This window comes from Crinia signifera, chromosome 4 (assembly GCF_055691185.1).
Source record: "Crinia signifera chromosome 4, ASM5569118v1, whole genome shotgun sequence".
NCBI classification, from domain to species: Eukaryota; Metazoa; Chordata; class Amphibia; order Anura; family Myobatrachidae; genus Crinia; species Crinia signifera.
Window position 1 is genome coordinate 136,638,746 of NC_139220.1, and position 16,763 is coordinate 136,655,508.

Sequence of the window (16,763 nt, forward strand, 5' to 3'; positions counted from 1 at the left end):
ATGCCTCCTGTAAGCGTTAGATATCTGTGCTGCATCCAATGAATGCATATTGGATCACCTTTGATTCTCTATCAGCTGGCTACATACCTAATTTGTTGAATGCAAGATTTAAGTAGTCTGCATCCATGAATAGTGAATTACTTTCATGTAGATAAGTCACTACAAAATGAAAAGATGCAGCATATCAATGTTTAACAGACCTACAAAAATTTAGCAACCAATGTAAGGTTTTATATAAAAAAAAAATGAATAAACCAGCATAACATAAGTTGGTACTTGTGAGTTATCCGGGCTGCCGATTTTGTCCTTAAGTTTGGTTAACTTAAGGACACCCGACCGACGCGATGCCCACGATTTAGCTCCAAATCGGGGGCATCGCGTCGGTCGTGGCCGTTATAAGGGGCCGCGACGCGATGCCCCCGATTTCCCATAGACAGTAATGTTAAAAGACACGATATCGGGGGCATCGCGTCGGTCGTGGCCGTTATAAGGGGCCGCGACGCGATGCCCACGATTTCCCATAGACAGTAATGTTAAAAGACGCGATGGACCCGATTTCTCATAGACAGCAATGTTAAAATAAAATTACAAAGTGAAATTGGCCAATATGTTTTTAAAAAAAATGTTTCATGGCCCCCCACCACCGTTAACGCCACCCCGCTATTGACGCCAACCCGAAGCGTGGCGAGCGCAGCGAGCCCGCGAGGGGCGGCGGTACGCGTCCTCCGACCTTTTCATGCCCTACTATCCACTAGGGCGTGGAGTGAGAATAGAATAGTGTGGCGAGCGCAGCGAGCCACCGAGCCCGAAGCGTGGCGAGCGCAGCGAGCCCCGCGAGGGGACGCGGACACCTGTGAAGCCCGCAAGGGCACGCGGATACCTGTGAAGGTGTCCGCGTCCCCTCGCGGGGCTCGCTGCGCTCGCCACGCTTCGGGCTCGGTGGCTCGCTGCGCTCGCCACACTATTCTATTCTCACTCCACGCCCTAGTGGATAGTAGGGCATGAAAAGGTCGGAGGACGCATACCGCCGCCCCTCGCCACGCTTCGGGTTGGCGTCAATAGCGGGGTGGCGTTAACGGTGGTGGGGGGCCATGAAACATTTTTTTTAAAAACATATTGGCCAATTTCACTTTGTAATTTTATTTTAACATTGCTGTCTATGAGAAATCGGTCCATCGCGTCTTTTAACATTACTGTCTATGGGAAATCGTGTCGGAAATCGGGTCCATCGCGTCTTTTAACATTACTGTCTATGGGAAATCGTGGGCATCGCGTCGCGGCTCCTTATAACGGCCACGACTGACGCGATGCCCCCGATTTCGGGCGCGATGAAAAAAACGGCAGCACGGATAACTCACAAGTACCCATAAGTTGCTACTCCAACTGGGCATTAGTTACATGACTTGTCACTATTAAAATAAATGATTTCATATAGAGCAGTGATTCTCAACATGTGGCACACCTAACATGATTTGAAAATTGGAAAAAGCACACCATCAGACTCCCACAAGGAAAAACACATTGGCACCCAGAGGAAAAAAACAAACACATCCATTGGTCCCCGTATGAAAAAAAACACACTGGTCCCCACAGGTATCAAAATGAAATACATTGTCTCTCACATAAAAACAAGAGACTAAAGAATAACAATTGATCTGGTGGTGGTGGTGGCTGTAAACTGGTGGGAACATCTCTAGTTCTGGTGGCACACTGTGGTTGAAAAATGGTGACAGGGACTTTAATTTCACCTTTTCTGATATGCAAACATTGTCTATGTCTAGTTGAAGTCCAGAGTTCTAGAGATTTTCTAGATTTTCGTAAACAGTTCTTGGTCAATATTTACAGTTGGCCATGCCTTACAAGTCTTCATCTATAGATATCAATGAGATACATTAAATTTATGTACACAACACTAAAAGGAGAATAGCCTTTCATTTTTGTAAATCTATATCCTCATCCTAATAAGGGGCAAATGCAAGATCTTTAGAGGGGGTTTCCAAATTTTAGATTTTGGAGCGATTTTTGGCATCCCATGAAGCCCATGATTGTTGCCAGCCTATCATTAGAATCTAAACAGTTATAGTATACCCCTAAAAAAGAGCTGTTTCTGTAATACAGTACTTCCGACATATGGCAGGCCAAATGATCACAGCAAGCCACTTACAGTACCATGTTCTTTCTCTGGAGTGATTATTGAGCACTCAGTTCCACAGACATACACAGCAGACATGATACAAAATTCTGCTGCCACTAGACCTATCATGCAGCTCCATTACGCCTTTTATTTTTGCATGTAGTGGCTTAGCCAAGGCAGCCTTTGTGTTGACTTCAGATTGGCTATTGGTCCACAAGTTATATAGAAAACATTACAGATGTTTACTTTGATTGGTAGTGCACTTGAGATAGGGAGAGTGCAGGGAAAGTGCAGAGAGATAGCAATAACATCAACTATTACAGCTTACTGTACTTTGCTTTATTACACAGTATTTTAGATTACACAACTTATATTAATACATATGTAATAAAACTTGGGTGAAAAAAAATTGACCTTTCAGTGACATTTTTATATTTGGTTATCCAAATTCAGGGAGGTTATTTCCTACATAATGTGAAGAGCCTTTGCATTGTTAATAAGACATTAAAGTGATACATCTTTATTGGTATTATTTTAAAATAATATAACAATGTTGTGTGAAATCAAAATATTAAAAGTGTATTTTGCAAAAGTAATGAAACTATCAAGGGACATCTGGTGCTGTCGTTGTGGCAGAATAGTGCTTTAAACATACATCTTTAAAGATTTATATGGCATATATGATCCTGTGTAGGACTTAATTTGCTGTTAGTAGTCCCTTATTGATTATTCATCATGCATAATTTTCTCCCTCACAGGCTTAAATGTGTTTGTGAATATAGTCTGTTTCATGTAGAGTAATTGACACTATAATCTTCTAGCACCAATTTAACAGAACTCTTATATTGCTGCTCAGGTTCAATTATACGCATCACTCTACACATTTTTCACTTGTTACAGTAGGCTGATTCTAGACACCCCCCATAGGCTGAAACATACAACAACGGCCTCTGTCAGCTGCCAGAAAAGGTCCCATTGACATTATGCACTTATATAAATCTGCCCTTATGTCACTGAGAGATTACTTTGTTACTGTATATTATTATTATTAGTAGTAGTAGTAGTATTGTGAGATGGTATATTATGATATCCATTTTTTTATGTTTTCTACATGATTACCAGTAAAATATATTTCTGAATATTATATAAAGTAAAGCTGGGAAAGAGGTGGGGAGGAGATAGATAGAGGAAAAAGAGTAGAAGAAAGAGAGAGGAGGGGATATTAAAAGAGGAGAGGAAGGGAGAGAAGAGGGGAGAAATGGAGAGGGGGCACGGAAATGGAGAGACAGAGGAGGTGGAGAGGAGAAGGAGAGGAGAATTGGGGTAGAGGAAGAGTGAGAAGGGTGGAGATGGGGCTGGGGAGAGTGAGATAAGTGGGAGAGGAAGAAAGTTTGGGGGAGAGGGATAGGAGAAAAGAGGGAGATGAGGGAGAGCAGGGGGAAGAGAGGAGGGGAGAGAAAAAGAGGAGAGGTAGGGAGAGAGGAGGGAAGAGAGGGAGAGACAGAGGTAGAGGAGAAGCGGGAGAGGAGAAGAGGGGGTAGAGGGAGAGGAGTGAGGAGAACAAGAGAAGGGGAGAGGAGGAGAGTTGGGAGAGAGTGAGTGGAGAGAAGAGGGAGAGTTGGGGGAGAGGGATATGAGGAGAGGGAGAGGAGCAGGGAGATGGGATGAGGAGAGGAGAGGAGGGGTAGAGATGAAGAAGGGACAGAAAGGGAGAGGGAGTGGGGGAAAGAAGCGGGTATAGAGGGAGAGGAGGGGGAGAAAGGAAAGCAGGGATTTGAAGCAGCAAGGACAGCAGGCCTCACTGTGTCCCTACTAATCTCCACCTACCTCCAGGACAGGTGGGACTGGGTACATTGTTGCTCTGTTCCTTCCCCTCCCCCCTCATTGGTTTAAGAGGGTGCAGATTACCTACTGCAGTGGCAGGTCAGTCTTTTTTAGCAGTGCTGCCGTTAACCAGGTCCCTATCTTCTGCTCCTGCTACACAGCACTGGATCCCTGTGCATGCTGCCCGGTGCTGGGTCCCCCACAGCAGGGTCTCCACTGACAGTTGGCTCAATTTTAAATAGAATGAGAATAAATGGTGCAGGGGATTTCCTTGGGGCCCCCAAGCCAATGGGCCTTATAGTAGTTGCATCTCCTACATCTTCTAAAGCTACACAATTGCAAGGTGGGGTTTCTATATACTGCTACAGTAGGTTTCATAAAATATGTCCACTAAATGAGAATTTCGCTCATAGCCATCAGGTAACCCAACCACACAAAGTTTTTTTTTTCATAGTGCTGCCATTTTGCAGGACACTGTCACACTCCAGAACCTTGCCATGTGAATTACCTTTGCTTCCTGTCCTGCAGGCCTGGTTTTCTAATTGCTCTTGTGTTGTACAGCTGTTGAACATTAAAGAGCATTTCGGTTCAGATGAGTTGTGCATGAAAATAATATAAAATGTACAATAACTTGACCAAATAAAATACTGTATCTATCCAGTATCTTACAACAATGTGTTGTCATCCTTTGTTGAATGAGATATACATAGAAAAAAAAGTAAAAATATTGATAACAATAAACATCATGTCGTGAGCCCGAGTGCATCATCCAAATTCTTGTTTCCATAGTGTGTTGGGTGGGGGTGGTTACAGCAACTACTGTTAATTAATTGAAATCAAAACTGGATACATTCTTGGCCACTAAGGGAATCCTACAGATATGACTTACTCAAGTCAGTAGTTACAAGTCAGCCTTAATTACTATGTTACTATGTTTGTAAAACACTGCCATATCTGAGTTTTCAACATATGAGATAGAGTTTCTATATAACTCTCCAAGGTAGCAAAAAGAGCTGATGCATTTATGTTGTGAATTTGGATAATTTCAGCTGACCATATCTAGATACATATGTGTAGAGTGGGTAAAGTGGACCTTTTTTCAAAGGAGGTAATTTTGTATGTAAAGTGATTTTTGACTACTATACATTTGCATAAATAACACTGCACACTTGCTGTGATGATTTTCTAGCAGCAGACCCAGCATACTGTATACTTGCCTACTTTCCCAGATCCTACAGAAGACACATTATTTTTCAGGTACTCCCCCACATGCCCCAAAGAGTGGTCACCCCTTCTGCATTCACTAGGGAAGAATAGGGAAATTAATACAGTATAACCGTGGGCCCGACAGAGGCGGTGGAGCCTAACTATGCAGTTGTATTCTAACTGAATTTGTTTAGCCATTCCCCTATGCAAATACTAAATAATCATGCCAATTTTCTAATAAGGGGGTGAGGGGTTATGATAAAATTAGCCTGCCCACATCAGTGGCCAATTGCTTCACCTCTCTGGGCATCTCCCAGAGGGGAATTAGTAACTGTAGGCAAGTAGGAGGAATCTATCTCAATCTTGCCTCCTCTGACTCTGGCAGCCAATCTGTTTTCTGCAGCTCCTCTGTAAACATTTCCTTTTAATTAACTCACTGCCAAAGCGAGAAGTCACATTGCTAAATCAAGGCTAAAAAGCTACCCAAACAACGATTTTTTTCCTGTGTTCCCCAGTGCATCTATTAAGCTGAGCCTCAATAATCTGATACCCCTTTCCCACTGCAGGCTTTACACGTGTAAATGCCGTTTTTTTAGCCTTTTTAAACGGCTAGAGCTGCAGTGGGAAAGCTCCAGGTTGCTTTACACGGGTAACAAATACCGGTTTTTGTTACCCGTGTAAAAAGCAGTGTTTTTACCGTGTAATAGCCGTTTTTTCGGCAGTGGGAAAGGGGTAGCCCTTTACCCGTTAAAAAAAAAAACGGCATGGGGTCCCCCCCCACTGCCGAAACCAGCACCAGGCTGAAGGAGCCGGGGCTGGTAATAAAAAATCAGGAAACCCGACAAATAGGGGTTCCCTGATTTTTTACAACCAGCCCCAGGCTCCAGGTCCGGGGCTGGTTCCCAAAATACGGGGGACAAAATGACTAGGGGTCCCCCGTATTTTAAGAACCAGCCCCAGGCACAACCAGCCAGCAGGGTAATGCCACAGCCGGGGGACACTTATGATATAAGGTCCCGCGGCCAAAGCATTAACCCTACCGACCAGTCAGCCTGGCCAGGGGCCCTGGGGGAGTGGGGACCCCCCCAATAAAGGGGTCCCCCCCCTCCAGGACTTACCTGACCAGGCTGAAGCCTGGTGCTGTCCCCGGTGACCCTGGAGCGGTGGTCACCGGGCTGATGGTATTGTGTAAAAAATAGAATAAAAACCATTGTCTTTTACTGGTGAACTATGAGTCCCAGCAAGCCTCCCCCGCAAGCTGGGACTTGGAGAACCACAAGTCCCAGCCTGCGGGGCATTAAAGGGCCCGCTGGGTCTTGTAGTTCCACAGTAAAAGAAAGAGTTAAATAAACACACTGACACACGTGAAAAATAAAAGTTTAATACATACATAACACATACATACTGATACTTACCTATCTTGAGCCCGTAGGTAGCCCTGGTCCTGATGTCCTGGTCCGTGTCGGCGTCTGTATCCAGTCGGCATCCCTGTCGGCGACGGCGTCGGCGGTCCGGAGTCCGAAGAAATCCATTTGGGAAGCTGTGGAAGGAAACCATACTCACCTGTCCCAGCGCAACGTAGTCCAGGTAAGGTCTTTGCAAAAAAACAAACCGACACCCCGAAACCAGACCGGACTGACGGAGACGCACGTGTGTTTGTTTACATCGTGCGGCTCCGCCTCCCGAATGCCGCTATTGGCCGCCTTGCGGCCTAGCGGCTCCTGATTGGCCGCTAGGCCGCAAGGCGGCCAATAGCGGCATTCGGGGGCGGAGCCGCACGATGTAAACACACCGTGCGGCTCTCTGCCTGTTCGCTTGGTTCGGGTGTCGGTTTGTTTTTTTTGCAAAGACCTTACCTGGACTACGTCGCGCTGGGACAGGTGAGTAGGATTTCCTTCCACAGCTTCCCAAATGGATTTCTTCGGACTCCGGACCGCCGACGCCGTCGCCGACAGGGATGCCGACTGGATACAGACGCCGACACGGACCAGGACATCAGGACCAGGGCTACCTACGGGCTCAAGATAGGTAAGTATCAGTATGTATGTGTTATGTATGTATTAAACTTTTATTTTTCACGTGTGTCAGTGTGTTTATTTAACTCTTTCTTTTACTGTGGCACTACAAGACCCAGCGGGCCCTTTAATGCCCCGCAGGCTGGGACTTGTGGTTCTCCAAGTCCCAGCTTGCGGGGGAGGCTTGCTGGGACTCATAGTTCACCAGTAAAAGACAATGGTTTTTATTCTATTTTTTACACAATACCATCAGCCCGGTGACCACCGCTCCAGGGTCACCGGGGACAGCACCAGGCTTCAGCCTGGTCAGGTAAGTCCTGGAGGGGGGGGGACCCCTTTATTGGGGGGGTCCCCACTCCCCCAGGGCCCCTGGCCAGGCTGACTGGTCGGTAGGGAGAATGCTTTGGCCGCGGGAACTTATATCATAAGTGTCCCCCGGCTGTGGCATTACCCTGCTGGCTGGTTGTGCCTGGGGCTGGTTCTTAAAATACGGGGGACCCCTAGTCATTTTGTCCCCCGTATTTTGGGAACCAGCCCCGGACCTGGAGCCTGGGGCTGGTTGTAAAAAATCAGGGAACCCCTATTTGTCGGGTTTCCTGATTTTTTATTACCAGCCCCGGCTCTTTCAGCCTGGTGCTGGTTTCGGCAGTGGGGGGGGACCCCACGCCGTTTTTTTTTTTTAAATTCTCCCCCCCCCCCCTATCTTTACACTGCTTAAACGGGTTTTTAAACGGGTAAGTGTGAATGTGACAAAAACAGCTTTTAAACGGTAATTTACCGTTTAAAAGCTGCAGTGGGAAAGAGTCTTTATGGCTCTTACCCGTTTAAAGACCCGTTTAAAAAAAACGGGTCTTTACCCGTGTAGGCAGTGGGAAAGCAGCATAAGCTACAGCTATTACATTTGTCTCCAGGGCCGGTGCTAGGGTGTCCGGCGCCCTCCTGCAAACCATACATTTTGCGCCCTTTCACATTTCCATTGCAACAAGCTGCAGCCCGATTGTGGTAGTGTATGCAACATGCGATCCTATGGAGGATCTCGGGTGCATGTACATGTATGCATACACCATCTCAGTGCTGTGTCTGCAAAATGTTGCAGGCACTAAAGGTGCCCATACACGCTCCGAGAATCGCATATGTTATGGGCTAGATCGCATCGCACAGCATGCATGCAATGTGTGTGCGATGCAATCCGAAAGCAGTACAAAAAGTATGTGCAGCACTCGTGACTGGAGGGGAAAGGAGGGGTGAGGGGAGGAGACAGAGGGGCGGAGTGTTGAGGACTGGCAGTGGCACTGGCACAGCACACTGAGAAGTGGGAAGGAAGGGGAGGCGGTACTGCTGCCTGTTTGTCATTTGATTGACAGCTGACAGGCGCAGGGAGCAATGGGTAGGGGGTGAATCTGGACATGACATGTCATCCAGGCATTCACATACAGCACTACATGCCTCAGCGCAAGTGTCCGTGAGGAAGAGGGGGCAGGTCGCAGGAGGAGGACAGTGTGTGCGCGGTGCAGGGAGCTGCTCAGCCTCTCCATACTGCCACCCACTGTGAGACAGGCGCTGCGGGCGGTGTGCAGGAGGCAGTGACAGTGAGGGCTAAGGCAGCTTTAGCAGAGCAGGGAGGGAGACAGCACCATTTCATCATGGCGCCTCCCTGCTTTGCAGGAGCTGCTGAGTGGGTAGCGCCGGCCCTGTTTGTCTCCCAAGCCATTATTGCTTCCAGCTGCCTCTGCACTAATTACAAGCCTCTTCAGTGTTCTGAAATAACAACTCGGGATGCAGTTTAAATCCCAGCGGTCGAGATCCCGGCGTTCAGAATCCCGACGCTGGAATCCCGACCGCCGAAATGCCGACACTTTCTCCCTCCGTGGGTGTCCACGACACCCCTGGAGGGAATATAAATTAGAGTGGCAATCGCAGCGAGCCCGCAAGGGGGGGCGATCCACGTCCCCCCCTTGTCGGGATTTTGGAGGTCGGGATTCCGGCGTCGGAATTTTGAATGCCGGGATCCCGACCGCCGGGATTTCATACTGAATCCAACAACTCCGATGGAATCATCTCTGAAATTCAAAAACCTTGTTTATATACCTGCATCTTAGTTTTGATGTGTCTCTCTCTCTACAGAGTGTGCTTCAACCTGAAAGCATTATTTAACTAATGCTAGTGTATCTTGTCTGCTGGTTTCTAGTACTTCGGAGTTTAGACATATCTGTTAATTACTGTACTGGTTGCATTCTAAATTTGGAATAGTGCATCCTTTGCTCCCAGCAATTCTAATGCATCTCAATGTGAAATGTATCTCTCATAATCAAGCAAGCAAGTGTTCTACCTGCTTTGCCTGCAAGGTCCAGTTAGCTTATTCTGAAACACTTCTGTTCCCAGCCAATATACTTCAATTACAATTCAAACCTAACTAATAAAGCTAATAAACCTTTTTGCTGTGATCTGCACTGTTTCCAGGATTAGTTGGTTACAGCTTGGTATCCTACATAGCCAGCTCCAGCCTGATATCCTTTGCTACTGGTTCCATCTTCGTATCAGATTGTATGTAGATACAGTAGTCCCAGCCTAGTATCCTGCATAGCTGGTAACAGGAAAGTATCCTTTGTAGCTGTTCCAAGCGAGGATTACTGCATAGATGGTGTCATTCTGGTATCTTGAAGACCTGGCCCAGGTACTTCATCTTGTTTATTTTGTCCCAGCTGAACACCCAGTTCATCATCCAGTCCTAGTCTATCATCGGGTTCCAATCCATTCTGCCTTGCCTTGGTCCTAGAGTCTTCACCTGTACAGTAGCATCACCATTAAAATGCTTACTGAAACTAACGGCCTAAATCCGATTCATTCAGGACGGAGCAAATTTAGCCCTGTCCCATTGTTTGGGGATCTGTTCAGGTGCAAGTGCATATTTGTGCATGTGCGGACCCTGGTAGTGAATGGCCTCAGTGAGTTACACACTTGCCAGGTCATTCATTCCAGAGAGGGAGGGCCGGTGGCAGATGGGGGTGGGAATTTGTCTTGCTCATGGGAATGTCCAGCATTTTATGGGCATGCAAGGGTGTGTGTTTTTGTTACACATCATCTCAAATGCTACCAAGGGGAATCAATGGTGGGGCAGGCCCTAAATCTCATACAGTTACAGTACATCTACTATGTATCACCCAGTGGTTCCAGTTACAGTGTCCACAAACAAATACTGATTTTAACACATTGTGACAAACTCAGTCACAGGGGCGTAACTAGAACCTTGTGGGCCCCATAGTAAAATCATGAAAGGGCCCCCTCCTCGCCTTGTCACTACAATGCCACTTAGCGGGAGAGAAAGAAAGTGAGGATCGAGTTAGAGAGTGGAGAAAGAGAGGGTTTTTATTGGGAAAAAAAACTGAGGAAATATGGGAGAGAGAGACCGAGAAACCGTAGGAGCAAGAGAGAGGGAAAAGCATTGGATGGGAGGGAATGTAAACCGATGGATGCAAGGGGACTTAAATGGACAGACAGGATCGAGGGGGCAGACAGGAGGGGGCACAGAGAGAGGAATGGTTGGGAGGGGGCACAGTGAGAGGAATGGACAGGAAGAGGCACAAGAAAAGGTATGGACAGAAGGGGGCACAGAGAGAGTCACAGAGAATGAGATGGATGGGGGTGGGCACAGTGATGGATGGGGAGGGGTCACAGAGAGAGGGATGAATGTGAGGGGGCAAAGATAGAGGGATGGATGGGAAGGGGCACATAGAGAGGTATGGACAGGAGGGGCACAATGAGAGGACAGATAGAGGGACAGCTGGCAGGTGGCATAGATGGATGAACAGAATTGACCCTATAACTATAGAGGTGTTGGGGAAGCAGCAGTCTACACCCCCCTCACCCCCCACTCTCACTCACCTGAATGATTCATGATAATCAGCAGCCCCATCCTGATCATCAGGGATTCAGCCATAATGCGCTCTGCCTCCAGCAGTAGCCCTCCTACAGGCCAGAGTGGCTAACATGCAGCATTGCACCTGTCACCTGCCGCAGCCTTCAAGTCAGCCCCTATCAGAATAGACTCGCTGCAGTGGCTACAGCCTCCTCATCTCAGCTCCCGACACAGTATTCAACACCTCATGACCTGCTCTCTTTGCAGACTTATGCTGCCCGTTCCACCAGTCCTTCCACTGCATGCTCACCGGTGCCTGCAGTATCACAGGCAGTACACAGCTAACAGTAACGCACTACTTGTGCTTGTGTCCTTCTACAACCGCAGTGCCGCTAGTAGCTCCTCACCCTCCAAGCAAGTAGATTGCCAATGCACCAACCTGGTCTAGGGATGTAGTAGAAATTACAATAAATAAACAGATGTAGTAGGTGTGTGCAAGGGATAGTTGCTGGGCTCTCGGGCCCCATAGTAACTGCATCCCCTGCACCCTCCATAGTTACACCATTGCTCAGTCAGCAGTCAGGTCTACACACCACAGTATGACAGCTATAACAGATGACAATCCTTTCTTCTAAATAAGTATCAATACAAATTGATTGGGATATAGCAGCACTGGCCTGCTAAAGCTGGAAACTAAAATGGGGATAACAGAGAGGTTAGCCTACATACAGTACAGTATGTCATTTTATGTTTGGACAGTTATCACTGCTGGTTAATGCTACAGTACTGTTTAGACTGATCCTGGAAGTAGCAATTAGACTTTGGCATTGATGCTGTACTTACCTCAATTATACTGAGGCAGAAAGTTTCGACTGCACTCAGGACACTTCTACCAAGGAATGGGGACTGTTGTTCCTTTGCTAAAGGTTGAAGAGTAGGCATATTATGGTAACCACGTGGCTATTACAGTAGTTGTATTATTGATGAGTGTGCAGTAATGCCTTTCGATTTTGTCTATATGCCCAGCTGTTCAATAAAATGTTTCAAAACCTCTTAATTGAACTAGATTTGCTAACACCTAATACTTCCCCGCTAGAAAGGCAATGATACAAAACCTTAAGCCATATACTCATTATACTGTAGGTATGAAACAAGTGATGTAATTCAGGCAGTGGTAATACAGTCTTATCATTTCAAAATATTTAAATATTTAAATGTTATTTCTGCTGCATTCAGACCATCATATTACATTTCTATTGACTTTTACGGAACAATTATACTGTTACTAACTTTTTCCACTTAGTTTTGACTTATTACAAAATAAAACAATTATATAAAAAAAATGATATACTGTAATCTAAAGACAGAGTTATAATTGTCACTCAGATGTAAGGGTCAAGAGGCTGTTAGATATTACATGTTGGTTCATACACTTGGACTGTAATCTCCTAACTTCAATAAAAATTGATAGATTGGCTATTTTTAATACACAGATTGCAAGTTTAATTTAATTTTTATTACACTATTTAACTTCAAATTATTATACATATTAATGATATTTTATTCCTAACTCTTAGAACTGACACAGCTTTAAACTAGTGAAATAATAGCTCACAGATAAGATTCTTTTTGTTTTAAAAAGTTGCAGTTCTAAGTGGAATTTCAATTTTCCACTTAATTAAAGAATGGTATAAAATGCATTCAATTACATTTTATGAAATTAGAACACAATTCGCCCAGGAGATAAGTAATTATATCTTCTATTTTTCAAAAGTATATCATTTTTTTGTGACTTTGCTGAAATTAAAAATATGCTAATTAATCAAAAACATTTATATTTGTATAACCTTTCTATGGCAACTTTTTTTCTGATGAAGAACATTGATTCTTCAACAACATTTAGCTGAATAAAAATAAAATAAAATGTTATTAATAGTCTTTGCAAAGAAATGTATAGTATTAAAATCTAGGTTTGTGATTGGTGCCAAAATAAGTAAAAAGAAAATTCTAGACATGAATCAGAATTTAAGTTAACCAAAATGGCAAAAAGAACAAAATAAGTACATTGAGATAGACATAAATCTTATTGCAAATTGCCAATCTTCCGTTTGCTACTCTAAAACATATAGCCCAAAGGAATGCAAAAGCATTGAACATTAGAACAACATACTGTAAAGTGTTAAAAACAGCTACAGGAAAGCCAATGATGACCACAGTTATTGATATATGTTAATTTATGTTAGAGATAATAGAAAACAATGGTATCTTTGAAAATGTACTTTATAATTCATGCAGTATAATTAAACAAAATGTAATATGTTTAAACGCGCATATTGGACAAAATGTTGAGTTTGAATTAACATTTTTCAAGGTCCCAAAGTTACATCTTCCCTCTATATCCCCATCTCCTTTCAAAATGCGGCTCCAAAACTCCAAAGAGGTTGTTCTACCTCTTTTAGTTCTGTCCTGTCTCTCTTGCCGTAGGGGCAGGGCCGGCACCACCACTAGGCAGCTTTAGGCATTTGCCTATTGCACCGGCCACTGGAGGGCGGCAGCACACACTGCCAATTGAGTTGAGGTGACTGGCAAGGAGCAGGAACTAAGCAGCGGGAAAGCTGCCGCTTAGGGGAGCCACCACAATCACGTCAGCCCCAAGCCAGTGCTGGCTGTGGAGGAGGCTAATAGGTAAGGCTGAGAATGGGCGGGCGGGGACTGGTGCTGGGGGAGGCGGGCCCAGGCGTGGTTGGGGGGCTGCTGCCGCTGTGAGTCTGGGCTCCATGTAACACTCCCTAGAGGAAGAGTGTGAGCGCGTCTCAAGGCACCTGCTTTGGTAGCGCACCACAGCGCAGGGAGATGCCTGCACTGCTGCGCCCAAGAAGTAGAGGGAGTGAGACACTGGCGGCTGGGGATGAGACACCAGCAGTGGAAAGTGGGACGTGGGTAATGAAAGGTGAGACGCAGCCAGCCCTGCTATGATCAGCTGAGAGAGGGCGATATGCTGGTGCTGCTGTGCACTTGCAGGAGAAAGGTGCCAGTCTGGGTCATGTGTGCTGAAGACTGCTGCTGCTGACCTCTCCCATTTAACCAGAGCCATAGTCAGTGCCTCTGTATAAGTTATACAGGCACTGACAGAAGGTTTTATTAACTATATATATATATTTATTTTTTTTCTGAACAAGTGTATCAATATCAGATATTAGTGGATTATTGGAGATGTATATATGTACAGTATATTTTCCCTCTGTGGTGACTATTGTGGATATGGGGGGGGGGCTTACATGGGTTTGGTTCATTCAGATTACCCGGGGGTGCTGGGGAAGCTTTGCCTAGGGCATCTACATGCAACGGCTCTGAGTAGGGGCTATTGGTCCCACATTCTAGAGATTAGACAGAAATATTATTATATAGATGATCATGTGCAGATTTGCAAACATTGTGGCATAATTTGTGGTTAAGAAAAAAATTATGATTACAATCTTAACATTCAGAAATAGTCATCTATGTACTTGGATTCCACTAGCTAAACATCACATATGTGTAAGTCACAATTGTTTTCATGTCCCAACCATGGGGTAATTTTCTGTACTGCTATTAGAAACAGCCACTGACCAATCACATTTAAAAAATGCAGCTTTTTCAGAGCATGTGTATCTTACCCCAATGTGTAACTCTTCACAACTATACAGACACTCGCCCCACACCTTACTCTACTTGATCCACTTAAGCCTACTCTAGTACCAAATATTCAGGCACATTCAGGTATAAATGGAAAAATTATGTCAATCTGCATTGATGCATGTGCATGCAGCAATTGTGTGGGCAAGCACATAGTGATTTCACACACGATAAGCTACACCAATGGGTCTAGTACTGATTTGGCATAAGCCCCCTAATCTGCAACTTTGAAGTGATCAACAGCAGTAGGGCAAAAGCTTGCTTGATCTTGCTTTTCATTATGAATAAAGACTGTGAAAGCAGGGCCTCATGATCATTCTGAGTTCTTGAGTTTCAGGAGGTGTCAGAAAGGTTATCCCTGACATACGTATTTCTATTTATTATTCAATCTTAAGCACTGTATTCTTATAATATTAGTAGCAGTTTCAAAATTGAGACTGCAGTGACATCACTGCCCCTGCACATGAATCCATCAATACATACAGTGTATTTAAAAAGTATGGCAATACAGTACAATACAGAATGCCAGTCCCTCATTATCTTCTTCTGGAGACATGCATCTCCCTCTTAATATGAACACATGGTGAAAAGGAGTGACATTTCAAATTGTAATGTCAATACTGTAGTTAATTTATGTACTCTATATTATTGAGTCCAATAAAACACATCCTTTTATGTTTGTTAATGTTAAAATAGACATAATACAAAATGCTAACAAATGATTTTGTGTATTCAAAATGACTGTACTGTACTGTACTGGTTCCAAAACACTTATTAGCATGTTAACATGTTAATATTTAAGTGTAAAGACATACATATGATACATTCACTGCTTGGTATTCTGCAGCATTGATCTGAACATAGTCTGAAATGTATACAGCATACCAGTATATACTGTGTGTGTATATATATATATATATATATATATATATATATATATATATATAGTATATATAACATACTGTACATGAAAGCTTAATTGTTCTCACATCATATTTCAAATAGTGTTTATAATGGTAGTAAATAACAGTATGTATAGTGCAACACCCTTTTTCTTACTTTTTTTTTTTGATGATGGTGCCCAATCCTGTTCCATATACCAACATTGATTATTGATCCTAATTCCAACCAAGTGCTTGTTCATTGAACTTGTCTTTGATTCACTATTCTTTCATGATTACATTGCTTGGTATTGACTCGGATCCTTTCCTGAGACATTTTCTCCATATCCTGTGGAGTTCTTTTTTTCTGTTTCTACTTTATTCTCTCCTTAGTGGGCAGATAAGACTGGTAAGATGTAGAGTAGCCAAAGGCTTCTTTTTCAGGACAAAAGGCTTCCATATTTTGTACAGAAAACCCAGTGGATACCTCTTCTTTCACAATGGCATGTGGTTTTATTTAACTATCATTAGAATTAAAAGACAAATGTGTCTTTATTTTAAAAAATGCTCCTTTATTTATTGAGATCTTTAAAAGTCACATTCCTAAACGGTATAATGAATATTTCAAATATTGTGAATGCCTAAAAATTATATATTTTAATTGTATAGTTTTTATGTTTTCAAAGCAAATGGCAAGTGTAAAGTGTACTATGTATATATTCTCCCTTGGGTTATTTGGAATGTCGAGTCTATGAACCATCACTGAACCATGTAATTGGAATCCTAGCTCATTCATGAATTCTCTATCCAATGATGTGTCACTTGAATTTGCCAACTCATTTCAAATTAACCACTCAAAGACGAGAGGGCTTTTAACCTTTTTGCCCAGAACAATTGTCTTTTTTTCATTATGTCTGATTTAATAAGAACATTATTAATGTTTAATGTTTCATTTTATATAGCAGAACACATTTCATACCATCTCAGCCTTATACCATTGTAGCCTTACAAACAAATGTAATAGCATTATGGTATCATTCATAAACATTCTCTTATTGGATACCTTGGTATAAATGTTTTATTATTTGTCTTTTTACTTGTCTGTCCTTACTTGTAATGGTCTGATTGCTGCCTCCTCTGACCTTTGCTCCTTGTCCTTTTAAGTTGAAAAC

At 43.8% G+C, this 16,763-nt stretch overlaps 1 protein-coding gene across 1 annotated transcript in view; it reads left to right on the forward strand.

The window, feature by feature from the left end:
- TRHDE (thyrotropin releasing hormone degrading enzyme) overlaps window positions 1-16,763 on the forward strand; it is a 619,915-nt gene that overhangs the window by 578,359 nt on the left and 24,793 nt on the right. The gene's annotated exons all lie outside the window — the stretch shown is intronic.